The 19,266-nt window shown below is 35.5% G+C and overlaps 1 protein-coding gene across 1 annotated transcript in view; it reads left to right on the forward strand.

Moving 5' to 3' along the window:
- The first annotated feature begins 3,998 nt into the window (after nt 1-3,998).
- The window catches only part of CdGAPr (GTPase-activating protein CdGAPr), a 44,067-nt gene continuing 28,799 nt past the window's right edge, over nt 3,999-19,266 (forward strand). The window contains exon 1 of the mRNA XM_088259040.1: nt 3,999-4,136. The gene's annotated coding sequence lies outside the window, so the exon portion shown is untranslated. The remainder of the gene's footprint in view (nt 4,137-19,266) is intronic.

Raw genomic sequence — 19,266 nt, forward strand, 5'->3', positions numbered from 1 at the left:
AAATAATTACATTAAACAATTCCACATTTATGTTATAATAACTATTAAAAACAAAATACATAGTAATGTCTCAGACGTTTATTAAATGCTATTAGAGATGGTGCATTTTATACATGAAGAGGTAATTCATAACATAGGTGCACAAAATGAACAAAAAAAATAAAAACATAGAAGAAAACCATTATAACGTGATTATCACATAAAAAAAATAAATTAATGAATATTTACTGCAAATCAGTGTGACTTCTGGTGTTGCCTTTCAGAGACCAGTTCAAAAATGCGCGGCTTTACCTTGTCAAGTGCCACTCTTATGTCACATTGTCCCGGTAAACCGAAACATATGACCACCCTATAGTAGACTGATATACAAATGTGGTAGACTAACCATCATCTTCATTTTTAAGGGTGATGTGATAAATATCAATATACAGTGGAACCTCTCAAAAGGAGTAACTCTCATAATGATTAATTCGCACAGCGAGGGAAAAAAATGTGAAAAAGTTGCTACCTTTCCAGTAAAAGTGACATATTTTAAACTTAATATTTACCCGCTACAGAGCAGAAAGTGATGTTCTTGCATTTTGAAGATAAGGTATTGTTTAATTTTTTTTTTTTAAATACTGAATATTTTTCAAATGCAGAAAAAAACTTTCATAAACCTTCATAAAAAGATTTGTTGCACAGTAAAAAGTTTAATAAATGGCTTGATATTTATTTTCAATACATTTCATTATATTTTTAAACTTTAAAAAAATCTCCTGAAAAATCATTTTTTTTGATTTATGACATTGTTGATAGCAGTGAGCGATATAAGTTCTCAACAGCATCTATGTTAGACTCCTTTATATGTATGGAAAATCCAAATCCCGGATTATTTTTACATACTGGATAGAATGGTGAATGTTGCACTCGTGTAAAGTGATCACTCTTTTTTTTAACAAAAGAAAGAGGAATATTTGTGTTTTTATTATTTACACAAATATTTCAATTTCATACTATTTCTGTGAGCCTAAGCGGCTCATCATTAGAAATAGGTATCAAATTGTGGTACAGTGGGTTCGAACCGAGAAACTCTGTTTTAAGAGTCCGCGATATAAACTTACACTTAACCAAGCAATGACGGTCATAAGCCCTGTAAATACCCAGACTTCAATATTTTCTTTATTAATGTTGAGATGTAATTTTTTTTAAATTGGTTATTTAATTTTATTAATTTATCTAGTCACACTGCTGGCATGTCGGTTTGCCATGGATTATTTATGATGTTCATATCATAATAATATATAATATGGAGTTATCTCTGTTATGTTACTGCGCAAAGCATATAATATAATTAAGTTATAATCAAACACTCCAGTAAAGTTAAGATTAAAATTATACTTCACTAGGATCCATTAGTGTTATCTATAACAAATATACATCAAGTTATGGTTATGGTTTGTAAAATTTCAATTCTAACCAATTCTCCATCTTATACATTGTTTTCAGAAAACGCTTAAAAACGTCTTTTATATTTTTTTTCATACCCTTATCTGCACCACAATGGTGCATAGGGTACTGCATTATATAAACACAGTGTTATCTTAATCGTTAACATATGAAGGAAAGGTGATCAGCCCTCCGCTTCAGGTACCAGTCCAGGGTAATATTAAATAAATATTAGATCAAAAAATCACTTTTGTTTATTTGACGTCTGCTGGGAATTAAACCCGGGACCTCCAGAATGGTAGCTGAGCTTGCTGACCATTACGCTACGGAGCCGGACAAAAGCTACTGTTGGTAAAAAGCGGGAGACGCCTAAAAACATTGTACAGATGGGAATTGGTTTTGTGGTTACTTGTGATTAGTATACGACCCTAATTAGTATCCTTATAAAGGTCAGGGTTGATGAAAAACTCCCAACAAGAATATGTTAATAAATTAAAAATATATTTTAACAAAGTAAATAAAAATAAAAACACTCACTTGTATAATATGAAAGTCAGTTCCACAAATACCGGAATACTCAACTTTCACCAAAACTTGATTTTCAGCCTCAAATTTTCTGTTGGTTTTGTATGTCAGAGCTTGTGATGCCTTCTCAAATATCAGGGCTTCCATTACAATGTTCTATTTTCTTACTTTAGGAAGAGTGCGAGAGACGCCTGCAAACATTGTACAGATGGGAATTGGGTGTTGCGGCTACTTGTGATTAGTATACTGAGGGTCGGGCGGCAGACTGCCAGAGTATAATTAGGGTCCTTTTCCATACTGTCGGTAGAGAGCGGGAGACGCTTGCGAGCGTTCTATTTGCTTACTTTAGGTAGAGCGCGAGAGACGCCTGCAAACATTGTACAGATGGGAATTGGGTGTTGCGGCTACTTGTGATTAGTATACTGAGGGTCGGGCGGCAGACTACCAGAGTATAATTAGGGTCCTTTTCCATACTGTCGGTAGAGAGCGGGAGACGCTTGCGAGCGTTCTATTTGCTTACTTTAGGTAGAGCGCGAGAGACGCCTGCAAACATTGTACAGATGGGAATTGGGTGTTGCGGCTACTTGTGATTAGTATACTGAGGGTCGGGCGGCAGACTGCCAGAGTATAATTAGGGTCCTTTTCCATACTGTCGGTAGAGAGCGGGAGACGCTTGCGAGCGTTCTATTTGCTTACTTTAGGTAGAGCGCGAGAGACGCCTGCAAACATTGTACAGATGGGAATTGGATGTTGCGGCTACTTGTGATTAGTATACTGAGGGTCGGGCGGCAGACTGCCAGAGTATAATTAGGGTCCTTTTCCATACTGTCGGTAGAGAGCGGGAGACGCTTGCGAGCGTTCTATTTGCTTACTTTAGGTAGAGCGCGAGAGACGCCTGCAAACATTGTACAGATGGGAATCGGGTGTTGCAGCTACTTGTGATTAGTATACTGAGGGTCGGGCGGCAGACTGCCAGAGTTTAATTAGGAGAGGGGTTGATGAAAAAAATACCTGATAACAACGTGTTAATAATCTCTCTACAGATATTAAAATTATTTTTAAAAAAACATTGCTTTTTCATATTAATTGAAAAAAAAACAACTATATATGGAAAGAGACTATTATACATACTATTAATTAAGTACAACCAATAAACAATGATTGAAAGTCCCTCTCCAAGCACAAGAGCATAGTTTCTTTTTTGGAGACGCATAGAATAACTAGTATAAGGTATGTTAAAAGAAGAAATATCTAGTAAATTTATTCATTGATATATTTTTTGTAACTTTATGGAACAAATAAAAAAAAAGCCTAACAGCGAAACCTAATCTAGCATATACAACCAAGTCTATGCACTAACCCTTATGTATGGAGTCAGCAAAACAAGAATGAAAGTAAACTGAATGCCAATCGGAATGCAATCACTCAGATGAATGTACTGAGAAACGATAAATGTTCGAATAGCGAAATAAAAAACGAATGCAAGGCATAATCAATTAAATTAAGAAGATGGTTTGGGTACGTGAATCAAATGAGTGAGGAAAAACTGTAAAACAAATAAATGAGGCAAATGTAGTTGAAAATAGGAGCAGAGGATAACCGAAGAAAACTTCGCCTGTGGAAGTAAGTAAAATATTTGAAAACGGTCAGGTTAGGAGTTGAACTAATCGGCAGGTATATATGGGAAGATGCATGTATGTTAAAGAGGAGAAGATTGTTTGCAAATTTATATTGGTGTGGCGTTCTATTCTCGCTGTTTACCACTGCAGAGAAGTGGCGTGAATCTTAGTTAGTTTAATTTTGAATCACGAATAGTTTTATAGCCTCAATGTATCTTTATACAAGTATGATATACAATGCGCGACTGATATAATTCTAACCCCTGTTTGGCTTCTTTCTATAAGTCACTAAATTTTAATGCCATGCAGCCAGTAAAATATTTTGTTTCTCTTTTTAACCCATGTGTTTGTATATCTGTTTCGTTTTGACATATGACAGTTCCAGTAGAATTATTTCAACATATAATTACTTAGTCTGTGGGCATTAGTTAGTCTATGGTCAGTGATTCTAAGATGGCGCGCACTGTGTGCGGTTGACGATTTGTGCTAGAAAATATTTGTGTTATAGTGAATTATGTGTGATTGTCATCTTTGGATTAACAGCCACGATCTTCAATAACTCTGGTGAGTAATTCTGGGTATATTTCGACATTTTCCTTTGCCAAAAATTACATAATTGGTAGTTTTCACTAAGTGTCAAAATTTGGTAAAATTTTAGGTGTTTATTTTTATTAAGCTGTCACTCGGGTTTCTCTTGAGATATCGTCAGCGGTTGATCTGCGAAGAATATCAAATATTTACTGTTATCTTTCAAGACCTTAATTAGGGCTAGATAGACGGTCATTCTTCTTTTTTCTCTTCTTTCTGCAGTATCGTCCTCGTTCGGTGGTCGCGTGTTCGTTTCAAATGTTCCGTTAGTCTGTTTGTTAATGATCACCATTGAATTTATTTGATTTCTTATTACGTTGCATCTGTGCGGAGCTCCTACCGCAATTATTAGTATGTAGGAGATGTCTGGGAAGGTGTGGGAGGAATCCTTAATTAAGTTTTGCCTCCTTATACATCTCCGACCATAACTAAATTATAATTTTAAATCAATCGATTATCTGCCGTCGAAATAGTAAAGTTCTGATGTGATATTTTAACAATCATTGTGCAAATTTTACTTGTTATTTTCTTTGACTAATTGCGCACTATGGTTTTTGTTTTGACTAAAATTGTAACCTCAATTCGAATTTTCGCATACAGGCAATATCTCACCAACCCAATTTATATACATTTTGGTTTGTTGTAAAACGGACAAAATAAAATCGTTTTTTTTACCTACTTTAGTGATGTGCGTGTCTATTACTGTGTAAATTGTAATAATTGATCATTTCTCAGTACATGTGACCTCATTTGGGATTTTGAACCTTATAACCAATGCTCTACATCCCTTTTTTGATCAAAATTATTTGGACAAGTTTTTAGAAAAAAATATCCAATGAAATAGTACCTATTTATTTAAATAAACTAAATAATGAAGTACAAATTATTGTAGTTTGATTGGGGGTTGTAAGAAAAATAAGGAACATATATTATTTATCGATTTATGAATAATTTTGTGATATTAAATGATGATTTAAATATATATAAAAATAATTGTCTAAGACAACTTTTTTGTGGCCAAAAAAGTGGTTTAATTATAAAAGTATTTTATTTTTAATAAGTCACACATTTATTTACTGATTTACATTTTTTAAAAATAAAATGATGATTTAACTATAAAAAAAAACACTTGTCTAATACTACTTTTTTGTGGTAAAAAACGGGTCTTATACAAATGTTTTATTTTTAATAAGTGACATATTATTTATCGATATATCAATAAATTTCAAGAATAAAATGATGATTTCAATAATAATAAAAACACTTGTCTAATACTACTTTTTTGTGGTAAAAAACGGGTCTTATACAAATGTTTTATTTTTAATAAGTGACAAATTATTTATCGTTATATCAATACATTTCTAGAATAAAACGATGATTTAAATAATAATAAAAAAAACACTTGTCTAATACCACTTTTTTGTGGTAAAAAACGGGTCTTATACAAATGTTTTATTTTTAATAAGTGACATATTATTTATCGTTATATCAATAAATTTCAAGAATAAAATGATGATTTAAATAATAATAAAAAACACTTGTCTAAGACCTCTTTTTTGTGGTAAAAAAGTGGTCTTATACAAATTCTAAATATTGAATAAATATTACAGTGAAAAAATCACTTTATTTGAATATAAATATTTATTTGACCCTCCACCCTGGGAATCATACCTGGGACCTCCAGAACGGTAGCCGAGCGTGCTGACCACATACACATATACTCAAATATATATATATATATATATATATATATATATATATATATATATATATATATATATATATATATATATATATATATATATATATATATATATATATATGATCAAGATAACACTGCGTTTATATGATGCAGTGCCCTATGCACCATAGGGTGCGGATAAGGGTTTGAATGAATGAATATATAATAAAAATGATATTATAGAATGTTTATGTACATAAAATCGAAAATAATTTGATCTACATATATTTTAAAGTTGTTGAATTGGTTTCGGTCGATTTCTCCGCAGTAAAGAATGGCTTTATCGAATTAATATGTTGCATTTCGGAACCAATGTAGAGATAAATTAGCCAGTGATCGATCGTAAACCGGAAAACGGAAGATAAACTAATGATTCAACCAGTTTTTTTATAAGTATATAATATGTATTAAAATCAGAAAGTGAACGCCGGCACTATTGACCACATTAATTTGTAAGTATTGAACAAATTCACATCGAAATGTTTTTATTTTATTTTATTATTATTAATAATAATAAATAAATCCCTTACCGCACCCCAGTGGTGCATAGGGCACTGCTTCATATAAACGCAGTGTTATCTCGATCGATTACACATCGCTCACTCCTTTCAAGAACGTCATAAATCAAGAATCGTCAATTTTCAGTTGTGCATGTTTTCGGAATTCCCAGAAAATGTACTATATCCTAGCAAAAGAGGCATATTTTTAACTTGATATTTACCCGCTACAGGGCAAAAAATGTTGTTTTTGCATTTTGAAGAAAAGGTATTGTTTAATTATTTTTTTAAATATACTAAATATTTTTCAAATGGAGAAAAAACCTTCAGGTTTCACCTAAAAAGATCTGTTGCATAGCAAAAACTTCAATAAGTGGCTTGATATTTATTTTTAATATATTGTGTTATATTTTTAAACTTTAAAAACGTTCTTCTGAGAGATCAAGTTTTTTGATTTATGACGTTCTTGAAAGGAGTGAGCGACATGAAGGAAAGGTAATCAGCCCTCCACTTCAGGTACCAGTCCAGTGTAATATTGAATAAATATTAGAGTGAAAAAATCACTTATATTTATTAAACCCCCCTGGGAATCGAACCCGGGACTTCCAGAACGGTAGGCGAGCATGCTTACCATTACACTACGGAGGCGGACAATTATTATTATTAAAAAAGGGAAATATTTATGTTTTTATTATTTACACAAATATTTAAATTTCATACTATTTCTGTGAGCCTGAGCGGCTCATTATTTGAAATAGGTATCAAATTGTGGTAGAGTGGGTTCGAACCGAGAAACTCTGACTAAAGAGTCCGCGACACTAACCACGGTACCACAACCCGACACCTTAACGTTTGCTATGTTAATTTATTGTCAGTCTCTTGCAACTGTTGTTATGTGTAAAGGCAACTAGCCGTAACTCAAGTTGCGGCTGTTTGGCGTAACACGGCTCAAAGCATTCTTGTAACTAGCCTCTATCATATACAATCACAGATTATGCTCTATCTCTTTCCTTTACCGAGATATTCATTATCCAAGTAGCCGCAAAATTTTGTATTCATTTGATACATTGGTCACTCCTTTTTTTTATTTTCAGGCGATCGTTTTTAAAGTTTAAAAATATAATAAAATGTATCAAAAAGAAATATCAAGCCACTTATTGAACTTTTTACTGTGCAAAAGATCTTTTTAGGTAAAACCTGTATGTTTTTTCTCCATTTGAAAAATATTTAGTATGTTAAAAAAATAATTCAACAATACCTTTTCTTCAAAATGCAAAAACAAGACTTTCTGCCCTGTAGCGGGTAAATATTAAGTTAAAAATATGCCTCTTTTGCTGGGATATAGTACATTTTCTGGGCATTCCGAAAACATGCACAGCTGGAAATAGACGATTTTTGATTTATGACGTTCATGAAAGGAGCGAGCGACATGTCAGGCAGCTGGTTAATTTAGGTGTAGGCAATACATATATTGCAAGGTTCTTACTCCAAATTTACTTGTGTTTATCGGCTCTACGTGTATTTTATTATTCGTAATATATCATGATGACGAATTTCATCACTCGACCGAACTGTCAATGCCTGTACAGTAATATTGTCAATAGTAATGAAAGGTAATCGGTTTACAAAGAGAAATTACGTATTATTGAAGTAAGTCGGCAGCAATTAGGTATGACTCATCGTCTGGTGTTGCATCTCTCGCGGCCATGTCTCAAAGCGACCTCCCGAAATTGAAGATTATTTCGATATATCGCTCACTCCTTTCAAGAACGTCATAAATCAAAGAACTTGATTTCTCAGGAGAACGTTTTTAAAGTTTAAACATGTAACACAATGTATGGAGTTGGCAAAAGAAGGATGAAAGTAGACTGAATGCAGTCGAAATGCGATCTCTCAGAAGAATGTGTAACAAAACGATGTATGATAGATGTGCGAATAGTGAAATAAGGAAGGAATGCAAAGCTGAGATAAGCATTATCGATAAAATTAAGAAAGGTGTGTTGAGATGGTTTGGACATGTAGAACGAATGAGTGAGGAAAGAACGGTAAAACAAATTTATGAGGCGAATGTTAGCGGGAAAAGAAGCAGAGGAAGACCGAGAAAAACATGGCACGATCAGGTATGCCAAATACTTGAAAGTGGTCAGGTTAGGAGTCGTAACAATCGGCGGGTATGTATGAGGAGATGCATGAACGTGGAAGAGGCGAAGAATGTTTGCAAGGACAGAGTGGTGTGGCTCTCTATTCTCTCTGCCTACCCCTGCGGGGAAGCGGCGTGATGATTAGTTAGTTAGTTAGTTACAATGTATTAAAAATAAATATCAAGCCACTTACTGAACTTTTTACTGTGCAACAGATCTTTTTAGGTAAAACCTGATTTTTTTGCACCATTTGAAAAATATTTAATATATTTAAAAAATAATTAAACAATACCTTTTCTTCAAAATTCAAAAACAACATTTTCTGCCCTGTGGCGGGTAAATATTAAGCTAAAAACATGCCGCTTTTGCTGGGATATAGTACATTTTCTGGGCATTCCGAAAACATGCACAACTGAAAATTGACGATTTTTTATTTATGACGTTCTTGAAAGGAGTGAGCGATATCGTATCGTCATCAACCCTCACTTCCCAGTGTTGTGTACCTAGTACACATTGCTTCTAATAAGCATAATATCTCTTTAAATATAATAAATACAGGCTAAGATTTTAGGTATTCCTCCATAACATATTAAACTTTGGGGACCACTGGTCCACGCTATAGGGTATGTACTGTACTGTAAGCTGTACGGCTGTCCAAACTCAAAACACAGTAAGGGACATTTTTTTGTAGTGTGTTTTTTTTTGTATTTTGGACTAAGTAGATGCTACTTAGTCCAAAAATGGAAAAAAAAACGTACTACAAAAAAAGTCCCTTACCGTGTTTTAAGTTGGGACAGCCGTGTAAGGTACGCAGCGTGTCGCGTGACACATACCCAATGAGGCGACAGTTGACCATTTTGTGCGTTATTTCGACCACGACTTGTTCCTACTACTGGCTGCGTCGCATTTCTGGCATGACTCAAATTTCGCAATACGACACTTATCGACAATTTGTCGCACTGTCATCTTCGCTTTAATATTTGCTCGTTACTTTTATCCCTTTGGGGCCGTAGGCGATCTCGAAGAAACGTATCTTTTTAAAAAGTAAATGATGAATGAAAATATTGATAATATCGACTGTTATAAACTCTTCACGAGTCTAATACAATCCTTTATAGGTTGAATATGTTAAATTAGATATTCCTCCCATTTGACAATGATCCATTGGATTTGCATAGTGTCCAATATGATTTGCAAAGGCGTCCAATTTGATTTTTTAAACATTTACAGCATTTTGAGTGTGTCCAAATACTTGTTCACAAAATCTGGATTATCTCCAATTACAGGAGTTACTTTCACATTATTTTTTGACATCTTATCAAAGATGGAGAAGAATATGGAAGTCCGGGCATTTACGGGTCTGACAACCGCCATAGGCTGGTTTAAGTGATCACTTTACACTTGTGTAACATTCACCAATTCTACCCATTATTGACAACCACACTACTCAAATTCTTGGAAGTTCTATATATAATAAAAATAATAATAAAACCCTTACCGCACCCCAATGGTGCATAGGGCACTGTGTCATATAAACGCAGTGTTATCTTGATCGTTTTTACACATGAAGGAAAGGTGATCAGCCCTCCGCTTCAGGTACCAGTCCATGGTAATATTGAATAAATATTACAGTGAAAAAATAACTTATATTTATTTTACCCCCCTTGGGAATCGAACCCGGGACCTCCAGAACGGTAGCCGAGCGTGCTGACCATTACACTACGGAGGCGGACTACAGGTCCACTGGGACTATATATATATATGAACCAATTTAAAAACCTTGTTCTTGAATCACTAGAACTTCACTAGAGACATCTATTGCTTTTTTATACGTTTAATTTGATTTTTAAAACGTTCAATTTGTAGTTAAAAACCTGTACAAAATAAAATGACTCTTTTCTAGGAATCAGCTCTAGTGTGGACACCCATTTCGCACTTCGCCTGTGCGGCAATATTGCGTGGCTTTGCGTCGTCCTTGTCTATATGAGTATGTGTATATTTGCATGTTCGTGTGTGTGTGTGTGTCAGGCGGCGTCGCGACGCTTGGGACGCCGGCCGCACCCCCACCCCCCCATAGGCCGGAACAAGGTCGCCAGGATGGGCATAGTGAACTTTGCTTTAGCGCAATATCACTTTGGCGCGAGATTATAACAGGGCAAGTCAAGTGCTTCGAGATGATAATAATAATACAGTAGAACCTCGATATGACGGACTTATTGCCGGGTAGGGGGTGTCCGTTAAAGCCGAAACTCAGTTACATAAAAATAGGTTGAGTGTTTTTGACTAAAATTTTCACTCATGAATTACATTAATTTGAAATTATAATAATAATAATAATAATACATCCCTTACCGCACCCCAATGGTGCATAGGGCACTGCTTCATGTAAACGCAGTGTTATCTCGATCGATTACACATGAAGGAAAGGTGATCAGCCCTCCACTTCAGGTACCAGTCCAGTGTAATATTGAATAAATATTAGAGTGAAAAAATCACTTATGTTTATTAAACCCCCCTGGGAATCGAACCGGGGACCTCCAGAACGGTAGGCGAGCATGCTGACCATTACACTACGGAGGCGGACAAATTTGAAATTATAGTAACATTAAACATAAATAGTAATATTCTAAATATTATTAATATTTAAAGCATTTACTTTGTGGTTAGTCATTTATACTTATTTTTTTTTTTACAAAAATGTTAATAATTAAAATTTATTAACATTTTTGTAATAAATAATAATTTGTAATAGTAAATAATTTAAAAATCACCGAGATTTTTATGTCTCTTCGTCAGGACACTCGTCACTTTGTGAGGACAGACGTTCCCGTCTCTTGTCCTGACGAAGAGACGGGTACGTCTCGAAACCGGTAGACATAAAAATCTCGGTGAGTGGTTATATACAATTATTATTAACATTTTTGTAAAAAAAATTAATAAATAAAGAGTAAATCCACTCACGAGTAGGCATAGGCTATGAAATTTAAAAAGTTTAAGCCCGAGTAGGGTCGTGATAAGCGGTGTTGCATAAGCTGTAGCTAGATTTCAGAGTCACTTGGGAGTTAGGTAATTAAAAAAAAAGGTTAAAATTAAATATTTTTTTATGTTGAAAATGCTGAAGTTCGTTCAATAGAGATCCGTTATATTGAGGTTTTACTGTAAAGATAATTTGGATAATTTATACAGCGTCATATCCGTAAAATACTACCTAAAAGACGCTTGTCCACTACCCGGAATTTTACCGTCCGGCAGTCAGGTTTTGAAAAATGAAAGCGACTACGACAGTTAAGCGTGATCGAATTTACGCGCAACGTGTTCACGCACCGATCAAGAGCTCAGATCCGAAGAAAGATGGACAAAAGTACAAGCCAATCCAAGCCAATCGTCGTTTTAAAACGCTAACTAACGTGACGGACGGTAAAATTCCGTGTAATTCCGTGTAGTGGACAAACGCCCAAAGGCAGCTGGTGCACTTCGATTGTGTCGATACGATTGTGCTCGAATTAACGCGCAACGTGTTCACGCACCGATCCGAAGAAAGACGGCCAAAAGCACAAGCCAATCATCCGTTTTATCATGCTAACCGAACTGCCGGACAGTAAAATTCCGTTTAGTGGACAAGCGCCCCAAGGGTGCTTTTAAAGACTTGGATTATAGAAGTAGAGGAAAATTTGGCATGATGAAGTATTTCAAATAGTAGTATGAGGAGATGTACGAATGTGGAAGAGGCGAAGATTGTTTGCAAAGATAGATTGGTGTGGCATTCTAACGCGTAGTTAGTTAATAAGACACATCCTAAATGGAGAAATCTGGATTTGTTAACAAGTATTTGGACATTTGGATTTTTTTATTATCACCCTGAATCTCGCATAGAAATTATAGCAGACCTTTAAGCAGGGAGGCCTGACATTTATATGTGCAGCCGAACCCTTTTGCCATTATTCTCCCGAGGCTTCTATATATGTACAGCTGAGTATATACACACTACCTACGGAGTACGCACAACGCGAAAATATTGCCCTACTTTAAAAGCACCCATGAAGCTATACAGGTTTTTCATTTGAAATGTATTTATTTGAACTTTATGAACAGAAAAGAAATAAGTACATTGGCGGGCTTATTGCTAAAAAGCAATATCTTCCAACCAACCAAAAACAGACTAGTGATTTTGGGCAATACGTTTGATACCACATATAGCTGTTTGCAATCAGAGGGTAGTAATAATAATAATAATTTTGGATGATTTATATAGCGCCATTTTCGTAAAAAAACTACCTCAAGGGCGCTTATACAGATATGGATTTATTATATGAAAATGATAATGAGAGAAAATTTAAAAAAATATATATTAATGAAAAACGTCGTCAATGGGCTGAGTCAGGAAAGTGGAGCCGCCGTATCGTTGCGCTTTCTTCTCGGTCTTCTTGGGCTGGAGCATGGCCAAGATGTTGGACAGGACGCCTCACTGTGTCCCGTCATTGTGGATATTCAACTGCAGATGGCGGAGGTAATGCTGGTCTTCTTGTTGTCACTGGAGGCATTGATGGGCATTTCCAACACCTTGGCAGCTAGGTACTCCATGACGGCGGCAAGGTACTTTCCCTTTCGGTGCTAAAAACTTCCGCGTGCACCGGTGATATGTATTTTGTACACCATATATGAAAATGTGGTTTAAAAACAAGAAAAATGTGAATATACTTAAATGGTGCTTTTAAAGACCATAGTTGAAATGAAATGAAACCATGAAATTGAAATGTAGCAATTTTGTAATGTTAGTTCTGCTACGTATCTGAAAATGAGAAAAAAATACATCGCAAGTAGCCGCAATAGCTAGCGTAGCGACACGACCGCCGCGTAAGACAATCTGCGCAGTAATTGCGTTGCGAGATGGGCGTATACGCAAAACACGTCCACGCACGCACACAATGAAAAACGTTTGTGTGTTAATGATTTTATCTCCGATTTTTCATGAATTATTTATTTCCGTCGCTGCAAATGAATTACTTTGTATTATAATAACTTTATGTAATTCATAATCATATTACTGATGAATAAAAAAATTGTGAGGGCTTACCCATTATATTTTATATTGATATTCTCATTTTAAAAGTTGAGTTGTAGTAAATACATCGCTCACTCCTTTCAACAACGTCGTATTTAAAAAACTTCATTTTTCAAGAGATCGTTTTTAAAGGTTAAAAATATAATACAATGTATTAAAAATAAACATCAAGCCACTTGTTTAACTTTTTACTGTGCAACAGATCTTTTTAGGTAAAACCTGAATGCTTTTTCTCAATTTGAAAAATATTTAGTATATTTAAAAAAATAATTAAACAATATATTATCTATAAAATGCAAAAACAACACTTTCTGCCCTGTAGCGGGTAAATATTATGTTAAAAATATGCCGATTTTGCTGGGATATAGTACATTTTCTGGGCATTCCGAAAATAGGAACAACTGAAGATTGTCGATTTTTGATATATGACGTTGATAGGAGTGAACGACATATCACAGGGGAAGGTTAAGGAGCTTCGACTTGAACAAGCGTGTAGCTCATTGAATTCACTCTCGTAAAATCATTCATTCACCATATGTCACTGCTATAGCCATATGCGAGAATCGTTTTTTTTCTTGTTGCCCGACGGTTCGGAACTTCGGCCGGCAGTTGGGGCTGGGAATTTTGTATACCCGAAACCGCGGTTGGCCGTTAAACTCCGACCGAGGTTTTAGCTGTACCGGATGATCCAGCAAAAAGTGTACCATGGGCCATAGTTTTTTTTTGGTGTGTTTTTTTTCTTAGACTCATTGTTGCTGTCCGATTTCTAACACTCTCCTTTTGGAAGTAATTAATTCAGCGAGCATGCGTTTGAATTTTTATCAATATCAATATATAATCAAGAGTTTTGTAATTGATTTCAATAAATGCTGGGAACAGAGTGAATGGTGCACCAAAAGCAGTTTTAGCAAATAAAAATCTATCAGCGAAAGCTAAACTGGCAGTACACAATGGAGTTCTGATGCCAACCCTCATGTATGGAAGCCAAGCATGGAGTTGGCAAAAGAAGGATGAAAGCAGACTGAATGCAGTCGCAATGCGATCCCTCAGACGAATGTTTGGCAAAACGATGTTTGATAGATGTTCGAATGATGAAATAAGGAAAGAATGTAAGGCTGAGATAAGCAGTATCGATAAAATTAAGAAAGGTGTGTTTAAGAAAGATGGTTTGGACATGGGAACGTATGAGTGAGGAAAGAACGGTTAAACAAATTTATGAGGCGAATGTGGTTGGAAAAAGAAGCAGAGGAAGGCAAATACTTAAAAGCGGCCGGGTCAAGAGTCAAGAGTGTATGAGGAGATGCATGAATGTACAAGAGGCAAAGAATTTTTGCAAAGACAGAGTGGTGTGGCGTTCGATTCTCTCTGCCTACCCCTGCGGGGAAGCGGCGTGATGGTAAGTTAGTTCGTTAGTTTACTGTTCTCCTTAAAAATAATAATAATTATAACAATACTTAAGACTTACGCTTATAGCAACTCTTTGAACCCTATAAAAACAACATTTTGAGTGTGTCCAAATACTTGTTCACAAAATCTGGATTATCTCCAATTACAGGAGTTATTTTCATATTATTTTTTTTCATCTCATCAAAGATGAAGAAGAATATGGAAGTCTGGGACACACTCAAACTGTTGTAAATAAATTATCTGGTCAAATTGTAAGCTTTAATAATAAAAATAAAAATGATATTTTCTGGCGTTTCTCATGTGTGTGATTATAATCCAGGATTCGAACCTCACATACTAGTAAAAGAGTTTCTGCTCAATAAAAAGCTTATTTTCATCTCACCAATAGATGTCTCTAGTGAAGAGTTACACTTGTGTAAAGTGATCACTTAAACCAGCCTATGACGGTCGTCATCCATGACATAGCATTCATGACTAGATGCATGATGTGAAGGAAGCTACTAGGAGTGTATGTCAGGACATAAGAGTGTGGCGTTCCTTCCTCTCTGCCTGCCTCCGCGTTGAAACTGCGTGATGGTAGTAGTTGCAGCAGTAGTAGTAGTCTAACCCAAGGTCACCCACAGCTCGCTCATAGCTTCCCCACATCTCGCTCTCAACTTACTTACAACTCCCCCACATCTCGCAAAATAACCTCATTTCTTTTTTCATTGAAACCTGGTAATGAATTTACAAACTTTTATTTATTTGGATTGGCAGTGATAGGGACATTGAAGGCTAATAAATGTAAATTCACAGTAGTAGAAGTAGTATTTCAACCCAAGGTCACTCACAGCTCGCTCATAGCTCCCCCACATCACGCTCAGAACTCCCTCACATCTCGCAAAATGACCTATTTTCTTTTTTCGTGCGAGATCGATATTTCGGGCGAACTTTGCTATCTTTTCCTCTCTTTTCTACTTGCCTCTGTTCGATATATTTTCATTAAGCAGACACTCCTCGGCCTCACGAACATTTCCACATCCTAATCTTATCTTTTCTCTCGTGTTCTCGGTATGACGTCTTATCACGATTTATTGGGAATCGTATAAAGCAGGGATAGCGAACCTTTTTGGGCCAAAAAATATTTTTTCCAGTATGTATATGTCGCGTGCAACATGCAATGGAAAAAATGCACAAATTTTTGTGTAACTCCAGTTTTTTAATATAAAAAAGCATAAATACAGTATCGAACAGATTAATTGAAACAAAACTTTTTTTGTTGCATTTTTGTAAAAAGTTTTTTAAAATCTTTTGTTTATTAGTTATATACAACATTTTGAGTGTGTCCAAATACTTGTTCACAAAATCTGGATTATCTCCAATTACAGGAGTTATTTTCTTACTATTTTTTTTAAATGGTATTTTATGGCGTTTCTCATGTGTGCGATTATAATCCAGGATTCGGACCTCACATACTAATATAAGAGTTTCTGCTTAGTAAAAAGCCAAGAGTAAGCCCCGTTTAGGTAAGGTTCCCTTCAAGGGTAAGCATACAGAATAGGATGCCACACCGCTCTGTATTTGCAAACATTCTTAGGAGGGTGCCAGACTAAAAAAGTTTGGGAACCTGTGATTTATACCTTTATTTTAATCAAATTCACGCGTTTAAAATTCTAGGAATTTAATTTACAATGAGGCGTTATCTTTCACCGCTATCTTCGTATCATAATTGACTGCGGTCATCGGGCCTTATCGACAGTCAGTGTCAATGTCTACACCACTGTTTCCCAAACATTTTATTTTAGGTACCTTCTGTATACATTTTTAGTCGACGTAGGAAAGGATGTTGCTATGATGTAATAATGCCGAAACAATATTCAGCTTGATCCTCTTTTCCAACGCAAAATTTGGTTAAAATTTGGCAGAAGCCTTGTCGAGACGCCCTTGCATCCATTAAAAATCGCTGTTTGGTGTGTTTTATGGGCAGGTGGAATCATTGGCCCATATTTTTTTAAAGACAATGTCGTGCAGAATGTTACGGTCAATGGAGAGCGCTACAGAACCACGATTACTGACTTCTTCGTACCTCAGTTGAATGGCATTGACGTGACAGAGCTGTGGTTTCAACAAGATGGCGCAACATGCCACACGGCGGGTGCCACCATCAATTTATTGCGGGAAAATTGAATTAGTATACCTCTAAAAAAACACCCATTTAAGGAGTTACTAATACACATTTCTCAAGTAAATTTGTGCACTGGTCGGTGTGATTAGCTTTGAATGATCGAATCAAAAAACCGAATTAAGTAACTAAGTCGAATTAAGTAATAACCGTCAGACCGGCAACCAGTATTGCCATATGCCAAACCAAAAAATCTTATACAAACAGTCTAGAAATCTGTTTGGTCACCTCGTGTGTGTGTGCGATATTGTAACGGGAAGCCAGAAAAGGATGTTTAAAGAATTCTTACTTACAGATCGTTTATTTATATAAGCTCGCACACTTCAATTACTATTGATAATTATAATTAATATTTAATCTAATTAATTAATGAAATATAGAAGTAAAAATGTGAAGCTAGATACACGTCCGTTAGAACCAAGCGATGCAGGCGAATCTCGGCCTCTTCTCTTCGGCTGGCCGCTTTTGTTGATTTCGTTCGGGAATCTCCGTAGCGAATTCGTATTTTTCAGTGGTGCCAACTTGGCAGTGTAGCTAGACGCCTATATCTGTATAGAATCAATAACCCAAAATATAAAATTTATTTTTATACACATTTTTTAATTAATTTTAGAAATCAAATCCTTTTCTTCTTTTAGTTTGTAGCATGGATCATTGTAGTTGTTTTGATAGTAATAATCCTTCCAACGATTCAGTACTTATTATCAAATATTGATCGTGCTCGAATCTATACATATTTTCATTCTTCTATTTTATCATATACTATGTTCAATTCCAAAAATGTGTATAAAACTAAAAAGTACTACCTAATAGTAAAATCTGTCATCTGTAACGGCAGCCTAAACTCTGTATCAATACAGATTAGTCTGCATATATCGCTCACTCCTTTCAAGAACGTCGTAAATAAAAAATCGTCAATTTTGAGTTTTGCATGTTTTCGTAATGCCCAGAAAATGTACTATATCCCAGCAAAAGCGGCATATTTTTAACTCAATATTTACCCGCTACAGGGCAGAAAGTGTTGTTTTTGCATTCGGAAGAAAAGGTATTGTTCAATTATTTTTTAAAAATACTAAATATTTTTCAAATGGAGAAAAAATATTCAGGTTTTACCTAAAAAGATCTGTTGCACAGTAAAAAGTTAAATAAGTGGCTTGATATTTATTTTCAATACATTGTATTTTATTTTCGAACTTTAAAAACGTTCTTCTGAGTTCTTTAAAAAAGTTTTTTGATTTATGACGTTCTTGAAAGGAGTGAGCGATATGGCAACACTGCCGGCAACTGCCACTGAACGGTTACAGACGAACGGTTACTTTCTCTGACTCGTATCGGTAACGGATCTCGGCTCTCGGTTCTCGGATCTCGCGTCACCGCACTCGATGAACTACATTGGACACTGATCAACTTTCGTTTAGAGATTGTAACAGATGTTTGCAACGTTTAAACTTTTCCACAATACGTTTTTCTATGGATGGTTTTACTAAAAGCTTCATCTGTGTCACACATCATTCAGATGTGTGCAATGAAATGCTTAATCAAATTCAAACCCTTATCCGCACCTTAATGGTGCATAGGGCACTGCATTAAACAAACACAGTGTTATCTGGATCGTTAACACACTAAGGAAACGTGATCAGCCCTCAGCTTCAGGTTCCAGTCCAGGGTAATATTGAATAAATATTAGAGTGAAAAAATCACCTTTATTCATTTGACCCCCCCCCCTGGGATCGAACCCGGGACCTCCAGAACGGTAGCTGAGCGTGCTGACTATGATAATATTATATTAGCGAAATACAAGCCAATTAAAGAAAGAAATAAAAATAAATTAAAAATTGAGAAATGTATTTATGTACGTGTTTTTTTTGTTGTTGATACTTACTTTTACGTAAAAACCTGTTTTGTCCCCCTCCGTAGTGTAATGGTCAGCACGCTCGGCTACCGTTCCGGAGGTCCCGGGTTCGATTCCAAAGGAGGGGTCAAATAAATATAAGTGATTTTTTCACTCTAATATTTATTCAATACTACCCTGGACTGGTACCTGAAGCTGAGGGCTGATCACCTCTCCTTCGTGTGTTAACGGTCAAATAACACTGT

Source organism: Brachycentrus maculatus, unplaced genomic scaffold (assembly GCF_059751285.1).
Source record: "Brachycentrus maculatus isolate JH-2025_06_01 unplaced genomic scaffold, ASM5975128v1 h1tg000108l, whole genome shotgun sequence".
Lineage (NCBI taxonomy): Eukaryota > Metazoa > Arthropoda > Insecta > Trichoptera > Brachycentridae > Brachycentrus > Brachycentrus maculatus.